The 12,104-nt window shown below is 51.4% G+C and overlaps 1 pseudogene; it reads right to left on the bottom strand.

Moving 5' to 3' along the window:
- Positions 1–3,349: 3,349 nt before the first annotated feature.
- Positions 3,350–3,512, bottom strand: LOC121854655 (annotated as a pseudogene).
- Positions 3,513–12,104: the final 8,592 nt, after the last annotated feature.

Genomic DNA, 12,104 nt, shown 5'->3' with positions numbered 1-12,104 from the left:
CCTTAAACAGAAAAGAGAACTCTTTCCCGGACCACCGCCGGTGGACGCGAGCTGGTTTCAGTTGCCAGGACCCTTCGCGGGCATGTAGCATTCCCAAAGGGCGCACACACACCTGCTAGGGTTCCAGGCCTGGTTACGGAATAAGTACCGTATTCCCTTTCGCCACTCATCCTTTGGCCTTTCACTTTGTTAGACTGTGTTATATAAGACCGAGGTAGATAGATAGAACCCCTACTTAGTTGTTCTTCTTCTCCTCTGCTCGTGTTGCATTTGCCTCGAGCGTGGATCAGGCCTTAGCCCTGGGCTTAGGAGCGACTAACCCATGTCCAACTGATGTTCACATGGAACCCTTCTCCGCTTCGGTCATCAAGGGAGTCTCTCTCGAGTATTTGCTACTACCACCAAGATCTGCACCAGTGGCGGCTCCAGGCCGGCCCACGCCGAAACCCTTCAGCGCTCACCACTGCGACCCTCCTACTCACCGGGGCTTCGAGACCTCGCCTTGAGAGCGAGGTCGGTAGTGCGCCCGGCGGTCGAGTATCGGGAGAATGCTTGAGCGCCATACCATTTTAAGGGCTAGTTGCTTCGGCAGGTGAGTTGTTACACACTCCTTAGCGGATTCCAACTTCCATGGCCACCGTCCTGCTGTCTATAGCAACCAACGCCTTTCAATGGGATCTGAATGAGCATTCATTTAGGCCCCTTAACTCGACGTTTGGTTCATCCCACAGCGCCAGTTCTGCTTACCAAAAGTGGCCCACTAGATACTCAGATTAGTCGCCGGAGCTTCATCCCTACAAGCAAGCCCGGCATCTCACCCATTTAAAGTTTGAGAATAGGTTGAGGACGTTTCGTCCCCAAGACCTCTAATCATTCGCTTTACCGGATGAAATTCACCCTGCGAGTTCCAGCTATCCTGAGGGAAACTTCGGAGGGAACCAGCTACTAGATGATTCGATTAGTCTTTCGCCCTATACCCAGCTCCGACGATCGATTTGCACGTCAGAATCGCTACGGACCTCCACCAGAGTTTCCTCTGGCTTCATCCTGGCCAGGCATAGTTCACCATCTTTCGGGTCCCAACATATATGCTCATGGTACTTGCCGACTGCTCATGAAGCCCTGCCCCGTAAGCGCTTCCTGTTTACCGACGTCTGGCTCGGGGACGGACAGCACCACAAGGCCTTGGTAAGTCCCGTGGCCTGGCGCCTCCTATGAGGGGAAATTAAACTGACCATCGCCCTGACGACCTCCACTTCACACGCACGCCCAGAGACGGGGAGATCTCTACGGTCGCGGGCAAGTGGGTACGCAGGCAGCCGGGTCAGGGATCGGGCCCAAGACGCACCGGAGAGCCTGTTGGCAGTTGCCCCGCCCGCCACTTTATTTCGCCTTTGGCTTTAGTGAGCCCATTGACTTGCGTTACATGTTAGACTCCTTGGTCCGTTTAAGACGTGGTCGGGTGATTACCACCTTTGCACACCGCGAGTAAAACCACGCCAAGCGCGTAAGCTCTTTCTCGACGCATCGTCGAGGGCAGCCAGACACCGGTTCTCTGTCATGGGTCTCCAGACGAGCTTCTCCTCTGGAGAGAGAGTCGGCGGCGAGGTACCAGTCCGACCGGGCCTTCGACGTCCCCGGCAACGGGTCGCGGTGACCTACTACGAGGCGAAATACGCCTGCCGACGCCAGCGTGAGTGGGGGCGCGCCCAAACATTTTTGGGTCGCTCAATTACAACACCCCACCCAGCCGACAGCCGACGAGCTGAATCCCCTCAGTTCGACCTTCGAGTTTCCACCCGTTTGGCTCTTAACGGTTTCACGTACTCTTGAACTCTCTCTTCAAAGTTTTTTTCAACTTTCCCTCACGGTACTTGTTCGCTATCGGTCTCGTGGTCATATTTAGCCTTAGATGGAGTTTACCACCTGCTTTGGGCTGCACTTTCAAGCAACCCGACTCTACAGAGAGGCCCTTTCCGACCGTCCCATCTGTACCCTCAGGGGCGCCGCCATACGGGCCTGTCACCCTCCATGGGCAGTGGCCGCTTTCAAGCTTGACTTAGACGGTATGGGACGGCGTGCTGGACCCTCTGAAACGCAACACCCCTCGTGCCCGAAGACATCGAGGTTATGCGCTGGGCTTTTCCCGGTTCAGTCGCCCTTACTAAGGGAATCCCTGTTGGTTTCTTTTCCTCCGCTTATTAATATGCTTAAATTTGGCGGGTAGCTCTCTCCTACTACGAGGTCAATCGTGGTCTCATCATCCTTAGGGGGAACAAGTTCCCCAACCACGAAGCGGAAGACGCTCTGCCACCGACTTTCTTCACCACCGACATTACCAGGCAGGAAGGTTTGAGGGGCTTGTCGCGGGGGTACCAGCGGCCATGGCGCCGGCACTCCCACCCCTGACTCCGTTCCTTCTCATTGAGTGGTAAATAGCCAATAGGAAAAGTGTTCCAGCAGAACATCTCTCGCAGAGTCATATACACACACAGTTTTAATGCATACACGCTCGTGTTCCGCCCTTACTCGGCCGCACCTTTGCCGCTTAAACTTTGACCTCTTTCCCCGTTCCCGCATGCCACAGCAGTGGCACTTGTTTATCCGGAGAAAGAGAGCGAGAGTCGCAGTATTAATTGGCGTGAGCGGCCTTTCCGGCTGCAGAACTAGTGCTCTATCCCGGCGAGCGCCGTTATGAGGCGCAACACCGTCTTTAACGCGTTTAGAGAGAACTCCCCCCGCCTCCCTCCCAGTCATGAGATAGACGTGGACTCGTGGCGAACTCTCAAAGAGAACGCCCACACCGCGTCTGACCGTGGGAGAGGGTGGAGGAGCGCGTGAGGAAGAGCACGGCGTCACCCAAGCATTCTCATCTCTCTGCCTGCACCACTACATGGTAGACTGCGGGCCCAGGCGCACTCATCAATTTAGGTTCCACTGCAATGCATGCCAAGCACTCTTTTCGAGGTGATAGACGAAATTCCGGCGGGGCTTACTTAAAAGATATCCTACCCGGTTTCGTTTCCTCTTCGTGGGATGGAGTGCCTCTTAGAACATGTGCAGCATCAGCCATGAGCGGCCGACGGCCATTCGTGTCTCTGTGGACAGCAGGCAAAAGAGCGCCGCCTCCAGTTATTTGCGAGGGCGACAACTGTCGCTTTGTTGTGGTTGAATGTGGGTGCGCCAAGTCCATGGACTTGCTAGTGATAGGCTTTATTTGTTTTATATACCAAGGCAAGGCGCTGGCTATTAAAACTCTAAGGCGTGAAGCTCGTTCGGGTTATCCCTGCGGTCGGGAGAGCCAGCAGGCACCGAATCCTCGCGAAAGCAACCGATGGATGCATATTTCCGACCCTCGGGGAGAGGAGGCGCGCGACAGCTCATATATGCCGCCGCCGCATTATGCGGCTCAACTTGTCGATGTATCTGGTATTCTTGCGATTCACATACCGACACGCAGTTTGCTGCGGTCTTCATCGACCCACGAGCCGAGTGATCCCCCGTTAAGAGTTGTGTATTTGCCATTGGTCTTTTTGCGACTAACCATCACAGGTCGAGTCTCAATGAAAGGGTTTGACAGACATAGCCCAAGTTTGTGGTTTGGGTTTGGCCGGACGGCTTGTTGTTGTTTTTTGACACTTGAATTTCACTCTTTTTGGGTCAAGAGGCTTATTCGCCGGTAGTAAGTAACGGACGGGCAGCCGTCCAAAGCCCCGTCCGTCCTCCTCCGGTCTTCGCGCTCTCGCCCGAGTGTGGTCCACCTACAGCGTGGTGGTACCTATTTTTGGTGCGGGGGCCGGGATTGTCCTCTTTCGCTGCTGGAGTTGCCAGAGCAGAGCCCGAGACCGCCCAAATCAGGAGAGTAGTAGTAGTTTTAAGAGCGCCCCGTTCTCTTTCTCTCTGTTAATGATCCTTCCGCAGGTTCACCCACGGAAACCTTGTTACGACTTTTACTTCCTCTAAATGATCAAGTTTGGACATCTTTCCGTCAGCTCGAGGCGACGACCCCAGAAAACCCTCGCGGGCAACGGGGCCGACAATCCAAGAGCGCCAGTCCGAAGGCCTCACTAAATCATTCAATCGGTAGTAGCGACGGGCGGTGTGTACAAAGGGCAGGGATCGTGATTGGGGCGTGTTGATGACTTGCACTATCGGGGAATTCCTCGCTCATGGGAAAACAATTGCAAGCCCTAACCCCTATCAAGAAAGGTTGAACGTGGTTACCCGCCTTCCCGGAGGGGGAAAAAATTATGGACTCTTCAGTGTATGCTATATGCCCAGAATATCTAAGGGCATCACAGACCTGTTATTGTCAATCTCAAAGTGCTAGAATTGCCGCTTATTCCTCTAAGAAGAAGTTGCGAACTGGACACCATTTTCTGGAGATCCGTCGACTACTTAGTAGGCCAGAGTCTCGTTCGTTATCGGAATTAACCAGACAAATCGCTCCACCAACTAAGAACGGCCATGCACCACCACCCACCGAATCGAGAAAGAGCTCTCAATCTGTCAATCCTTCCGGTGTCTGGGCCTGGTGAGGTTTCCCGTGTTGAGTCAAATTAAGCCGCAGGCTCCACTCCTGGTGGTGCCCTTCCGTCAATTCCTTTAAGTTTCAGCTTTGCAACCATACTTCCCCGGAACCCAAAGACTTTGGTTTCCCGGAAGCTGCCCGCCGGGTCATGGGAATAACGCCGGCGGATCGCTAGTTGGCATCGTTTATGGTTAGAACTGAAAGTGTGATCTGGATCGCCTTCGAACCTCTAACTTTCGTTCTTGATTAATGAAAACATCTCTTGCAATGCTGCAGTTCGGCTCTAAGTGACGGTCCAAGAATTTCACCTAGCTGCCGCAATACCTAATGCCCCGCCAATCTGATTAGCCACCGGTTCCGAAACGCAAAATAGAACCGAGGTCCTATTCCCATTATTCCATGCATCACCATTCCAAGCCATTCAAATAGCCTGTCGAGCACCTTAATTTTTCAGTAAACTTCGGCCACTCAGACACTTCCGACAACAAAGAGTATCCCGTGCGCTGCCGATGGGCGGTTGTTCGGAGCGTGATAGTAAACACCGGGCGGTGCAACGCCGTCCGGAACCGAGATCCAACTACTTAGCTTTTTAAATCACAATAACTTAATATACGCTTATTGAGCTGGAATTACCGCGGTTGCTGCACCAGACTTGCCTCCAATGGATACTCATAGCGATTTAGTGTATCATCTCGGATTGTGAGGCCTCGGATGAGACTCACATCGCTATTTTCGTCACTACCCCGCGTCGAGGAGGGGTAATTTGCGTGCCTGCTGCCTTCCTTAGATGGGTGCAGCCGTTTCTCAGGCTCCCTCTCCGGAATCGAACCCTGATTCCCCGTTACCTGTTATAGCCATTGTAGGCGCATAACCTACAATCGAAAGCTGATAAGGCAGACACTTGAAAGAAGCGGCGCCGGTGCGGAGACCGTGCGCTCAGCCCGAAGTTATTCAGATTCACCACAGGTGGGTTACGGACCGGGGCCCGACCAGTTTTGAACTAATAAAAGCGCTCTTCCCTTGCGGTCAGAGACCAATTGCATGTATTAGCTCTAGAATTGCCACAGTTATCCAAGTAAGTGGGTTTACAGATCCAATGAAACATAGGTGATTTAATGAGCCATTCGCGGTTTCGCCTTAAATCGGCTTGTACTTACACATGCATGGCTTAATCTTTGAGACAAGCATATGACTACTGGCAGGATCAACCAGGTAGCTGCTGCTATTGGCGGCGCCTATCACAAGGCCAAAATAGTGAGAGAGATTGAGAGAGAGGCAGAAGACATTGGGCGAGGGACTGCACGTTGGCCTTAGAGAAATAGCAAACCAGATGATCAGATCAAACTGCACCTTCTCTTGCTATCCTCGGCGCCGGCAGCGCCACCGTGTGTGCCAATCTCCTCCCTTATCCGCTCCTCTTTGCCCCAGCTCCAGCGAGGCAGCCGACATTGGGCGAGGGACCGCACGTTGGCGAATCTCCTCCCTTACCCGCTCCTCTTCTCTTTGCCCCAGCGAGGCAGAAGACATTGGGCGAGGGACCGCACGTTGGCCTTAGAGAAATAGCAAACCAGATGATCAGATCAAACTGCACCTTCTCTCGCTATCCTCGGCGCCGGCAGCGCCACCGTGTGTGCCAATCTCCTCCCTTATCCTCTCCTCTTCTCTTTGCCCCAGCGAGGCAGCCGACATTGGGCGAGGGACCGCACGTTGGCCTTAGAGGAATAGCAAACCAGATGATCAGATCAAACTGCACCTTCTCTTGCTATCCTCGGCGCCGGCAGCGCCACCGTGTGTGCCAATCTCCTCCCTTATCCGCTCCTCTCCTCTTTACCCAGCTCCAGCGAGGCAGCCGACATTGGGCGAGGGACCGCACGTTGGCCAATCTCCTCCCTTATCCGCTCCTCTTCTCTTCTCTTTGCCCCAGCGAGGCATAAGACATTGGCCCATCTCCTCCTCTCTCTCTTTCTCTTACTGTTTGTGGGGCCGTGGGCTCATGAGCGCCATCGTCGCCCAATATTGGTTAGGTTGTGTATTTCACGGGTGGGAACCGCCATCATCGTTGTTAGGTGATGGGGTAACCCAACGTGTGCTTTGACGAGTTTTGGCTGCTAAACTCTCTTTTTAGTATACTCGGCTCCCAGACTGCGCCCTGGTCGTGTTGAACCATGAGCGTTGTCTATGCACATTTAGGGTAGCCGTTTGCGCGTGGAATAGTGCAATGAATCTCGGTCAATAGACGGTTGGGCGCTGCATTGAAGGCCGGCACAGACGCGAAGACGGGGTGATCAGCCAACGCAAGTCCGCTAAGTTGGGCAGACAGCAAGGCGAAGGGGAGCCCCGTTCCGGACTGAAAGGCCGCAGCATATGCTGTGACGGAAACTAGTAGGGTGGCGACGTGTGCGCCGAGAGAGAGAGAGAGAGAGACGGAGTAAATAATGTCCAAACGGAAGAGAGACCTGGCAAGTGTAATTGATAGAGCGCGAGCCTACTCGCCATAAGCCCGCTCCACTGCCATTCCTCTGATCCAATGAGACTAAAATCTCTCTCTCTCTCTCTCCTTCTGCTCCAGCCATTGCAGGGCAGGGAAGCGACGGCAATTTTGGTTGTTGTTTTTGAATGCCGCGCTTTGCTTCGCAGAGGCGCCGAAGCGCTCCGCTGGGGGGCGGAAGATATATCACACCGAATATGTGTGTGAAGGCACCCTCTCCCCTTAATATAGTGAAATAGTGCAATCCAGCATACAAGGTCGGACGATAGGACATTCACCGTACCGCACCTCGAGAGTGGATGTTGGGTAAGGTTAAAACCGGACTGTTCGCAGACAGCCGAATAACCCGGTTCCGGACTAATTGGTGGATGCAACATCATGATGATGCTGCTGCTGTCGCGGAAACCGCAGTGGCGACGTGAGAGAGTAATAATGTTCAATAGGGAGAGCGACCTGGCTAGTGTAATTGATAGATCGCGAGTCTACTCGCCATTAGCCCGCTCCACTGCCATTCCTCTGACCCAATGAGACTATTCTCTCTCTCGCTCTCCTTCTGCTCCAGCCATTGCAGGGCAGGGAGAGGAAATCGACGGCAATTTTGGTTGTTGTTTTTGAATGCCGCGTTTTGCTTCGCAGAGGCGCCGAAGCGCTCCGCTGGGGGGCGGAAGATATTTCACATCGAATATGTGTGTGAAGGCACCCTCTCCCCTTAATATAGTGAAATAGTGCAATCCAGCATACAAGAGCGGACGATAGGACAGTCACCGTATCGCACCTCGAGAGTGGAAGTTGTTTGATCGTTTGTTAGGCAAGGTTAAAACCTGACTGTTCGCGAACAGCCGAATAACCCGGTTCCGGACTTACAATAGACGCAACATCATGATGCTGTTACGTGAAACTCATGGCGGCGACGTATGCCACGAGAGTAATAATAATGTTCAATTGGGGAGACAATCTAGCTAGTGAAATTATAGATCGCGCTCCACTGCCATTCCTCTGACCCCACAGAGACTATTTCTCTCTCTCTTTCTTCTGCTGCTGCTGCTCCAGCCATTGCAGGGCAGGGAAGGAAAGCGACGGCAACTTTGGTTGTTGTTTTTGAAATGCCGCCATTTTATTTCGCAGAGGCGCCGGCGCTCCGCTGGGGGGCGGAAGATAACTCATTGACCGAATAGGGTGTGTACGCACCCTCCCTTAATATAGTGAAATAGTGCAATCCAGCATACAAGAGCGGACGATAGGACAGTCACCGTACCGCACCTCGAGAGTGGAAGTTGTTTGATCGTTTGTTAGGCAAGGTTAAAACCTGACTGTTCGCGAACAGCCGAATAACCCGGTTCCGGACTTACAATAGACGCAACATCATGATGCTGCTGCTGTCGCGGAAACCGTGGTGGCGACGTGTGCGCCGAGAGAGTAATAATGTTCAATTGGGAGACAGACTTGGCTAGTGAAATTCATAGAACCCGCTCCACTGCCATTCCTCTGAGCCCATGAGACTATTTTCTCTCCTTTTGCTGCTCCAGCCATTGCAGGGCAGGGAAGGGAAAGCGACGGCAACTTTGGTTGAAGAGCTGAATGTCATGAGCTTCAAGAGAGGCTACTGGCGCTCGCTGGGGGCGAAGATATTCCACAACTCTAATAGGTGTGAAGGCACCTCCTTAATATAGTGAAATAGTAATCCAGCATACAAGAGCGACGATAGACAGTCACCGCACTGCACTCGAAGTGGAAGTTGTTTGATCGTTTGTTAGGCAGAAGAAACCTTCACTGTTCGCGAACAGCTGAATAACCCGTTCCGGATTTACAATAGACGCAACATCATGATGCTGTTGCTACGTGAAACCGTGGTGGCGACGTGTGCGCCGAGAGAGTAATAATGTTCAATTGGGAGACAGACCTGGCTAGTGAAATTCATAGAACCCGCTCCACTGCTATTCCTCTGACCCCATGAGACTATTTTCTCTCTCTCTCTCCTTTTGCTGCTCCAGCCATTGCAGGACAGGGAAAGGAAAGCAACGGCAACTTTGGTTGTTGTTTTTGAATGCCGCGCTTTGCTTCGCAGAGGCGCCGAAGCGCTCCGCTGGGGGGCGGAAGATATTTCACACCGAATATGTGTGCGGAGGCACCCTCTCCCCTTAATATAGTGAAATAGTGCAATCGAACATATAAGGGCGGACGTTTTCATCACCGTCTCCCACTCGGTGTGTGTGCAGATTCTCGGATCATTTTGTAAAGTATGCTCGACCCCCGATTGACTTTGACGGTCTCCCATTCGGGTGTGCAAGTTTCTGTAGTATGCTATTAAATCGACCCCCGATTGACTTTGACTGTCTCCCATTCGGGTGTGCAAGTTTCTGTAGTATGCTATCAAATCGACCCCGATTGACTTTGACGGTCTCCCATTCGGGTGTGCAAGTTTCTGTAGTATGCTATTAAATCGACCCCCGATTGACTTTGACGGTCTCCCATTCGGGTGTGCAAGTTTCTGTAGTATGCTATTAAATCGACCCCCGATTGACTTTCACTGTCTCCCATTCGGGTGTGCAAGTTTCTGTAGTATGCTATTAAATCGACCCCCGATTGACTTTCACTGTCTCCCATTCGGGTGTGCAAGTTTCTGTAGTATGCTATCAAATCGACCCCCGATTGACTTTGACGGTCTCCCATTCGGGTGTGCAAGTTTCTGTAGTATGCTATCAAATCGACCCCCGATTGACTTTGACGGTCTCCCATTCGGGTGTGCAAGTTTCTGTAGTATGCTATTAAATCGACCCCCGATTGACTTTGACTGTCTCCCATTCGGGTGTGCAAGTTCTCTGTAGTATGCTATTAAATCGACCCCCGATTGACTTTGACGGTCTCCCATTCGGGTGTGCAAGTTCTCTGTAGTATGCTATCAAATCGACCCCTGATTCACTTTGACGGTCTCCCATGCGGGTGTGGAACTTCTCTGGTATGTTGTATAATATGACCGAGGTGCCCCTACACCTTACTATAGTGAAATAGTGCCATCCAGTGTACAAGGGCGGACGCTTTCATCACCGTCTCCCACTCGGTGTGTGCACATTCTCGGATCATTTTGTATAGTATGCTATTAAATCGACCCTCGATTGACTCTGACGGTCTCCCATTCGGGTGTGCAAGTTTCTGTAGTATGCTATTAAATCGACCCCCGATTGACTTTGACTGGCTCCCATTCGGGTGTGCAAGTTTCCGTAGTATGCTATCAAATCGACCCCCGATTGACTTTGACGGTCTCCCATCTGCGTGTTTCTGTAGTATGTTATCAAATCGACCCCCCATTGACTTTACTTGTCTCCATTCGGGTGTGTGTTTGTAGAGCGTTATTAAATCGACCCTCGATTGATTCTGAAGGTCTCCCATTCGGGGGTGCAAGTTTCTGTAGTATGCTATTAAATCGACCCCCGATTGACTTCGACTGTCTCCCATTCGGGTGTGCAAGTTTCTGTAGTATGCTATCAAATCGACCCCCGATTGACTTTGACGGTCTCCCATTCGGGTGTGCAAGTTTCTGTAGTATGCTATTAAATCGACCCCCGATTGACTTTGACTGTCTCCCATTCGGGTGTGCAAGTTTCTGTAGGTATGCTATTAAATCGGCCCCCGATTGACTTTGACTGTCTCCCATTCGGGTGTGCAAGTTTCTGTAGTATGCTATCAAATCGACCCCCGATTGACTTTGACGGTCTCCCATTCGGGTGTGCAAGTTTCTGTAGTATGCTATTAAATCGACCCCCGATTGACTTTGACGGTCTCCCATTCGGGTGTGCAAGTTTCTGTAGTATGCTATTAAATCGACCCCCGATTGACTTTGACTGTCTCCCATTCGGGTGTGCAAGTTTCTGTAGTATGCTATTAAATCGACCTCCGATTGACTCTGAATGTCTCCCATTCGTGTGTGCAAGTTTCTGTAGTATGCTATCAAATCGACCCCCGATTGACTTTGACGGTCTCCCATTTGGGTGTGCAAGTTTCTGTAGTATGCTATCAAATCGACCCCCGATTGACTTTGAAGGTCTCCCTATCTGGGTGCAAGTTTCTGTAGTATGCTATTAAATCGACTCCCCATTGACTTCTTTTCACTGTTCCCCCATCTGGTGTGTTTCTGTAGTATGTCATCAAATCTTAATTCCATTGACTTTGACGGTCTCCTATCTGGGTGTGCAAGTTTCTGTGGTATGCTATCAAATCGACCCCCGATTGACTTTGACGGTCTCCCATTCGGGTGTGCAAGTTTCTGTGGTATGCTATTAAATCGACCCCCGATTGACTTTGACGGTCTCCCATTCGGGTGTGCAAGTTTCTGTGGTATGCTATCAAATCGATCCCCGATTGACTTTGACGGTCTCCCATTCGGGTGTGCAAGTTTCTGTAGTATGCTATCAAATCGACCCCCGATTGACTTTGACGGTGTCCCATTCGGGTGTGCAAGTTTCTGTAGTATGCTATTAAATCGACCCCCGATTGACTTTGACGGTCTCCCATTCGGGTGTGCAAGTTTCTGTGGTATGCTATCAAATCGATCCCCGATTGACTTTGACGGTCTCCCATTCGGGTGTGCAAATTTCTGTAGTATGCTATTAAATCGACCCCCGATTGACGTTGACGGTCTCCCATTCGGGTGTATAAGTTTCTGTAGTATGCGATTAAATCGACCCCCGATTGACTCTGACGGTCTCCCATGCGGGTGTGTTTCTGTAGTATGCTATCAAATCGGTTCCTGATTGACTTTTGACGGTCTCCCATTCGTGCAAGTTTCTGTAGTATGCTATCAACAAATCGACCCTCGATTGACTTTGACGGTCTCCTCATTCGGTGCAAAGTTTTAGTATGTTATTAAATCGACCCCCGATTTATTCTTTGACGGTCTCTCATTCGCAAAAAGTTCTCTTGGTGCATTTGAAGTATGAGTTGAGTTTAATGAAGTTGATTTCGTCATAGGCACGGTGCTGTGCTGTGCTGTGCCATCGACAACACCAATAAGGAAGGGGCATCTATTTTTACTTAGGCTAGCATACCTAAGTTAAAGCAAACTCCCCTTGCCAATACAAGAAGGAAGAG

This window comes from Homarus americanus, unplaced genomic scaffold, assembly GCF_018991925.1.
Source record: "Homarus americanus isolate GMGI-L3 unplaced genomic scaffold, GMGI_Hamer_2.0 scaffold40911, whole genome shotgun sequence".
Taxonomy (NCBI): Eukaryota; Metazoa; Arthropoda; class Malacostraca; order Decapoda; family Nephropidae; genus Homarus; species Homarus americanus.
This window is presented reverse-complemented; position numbering and strand designations above follow the sequence as displayed.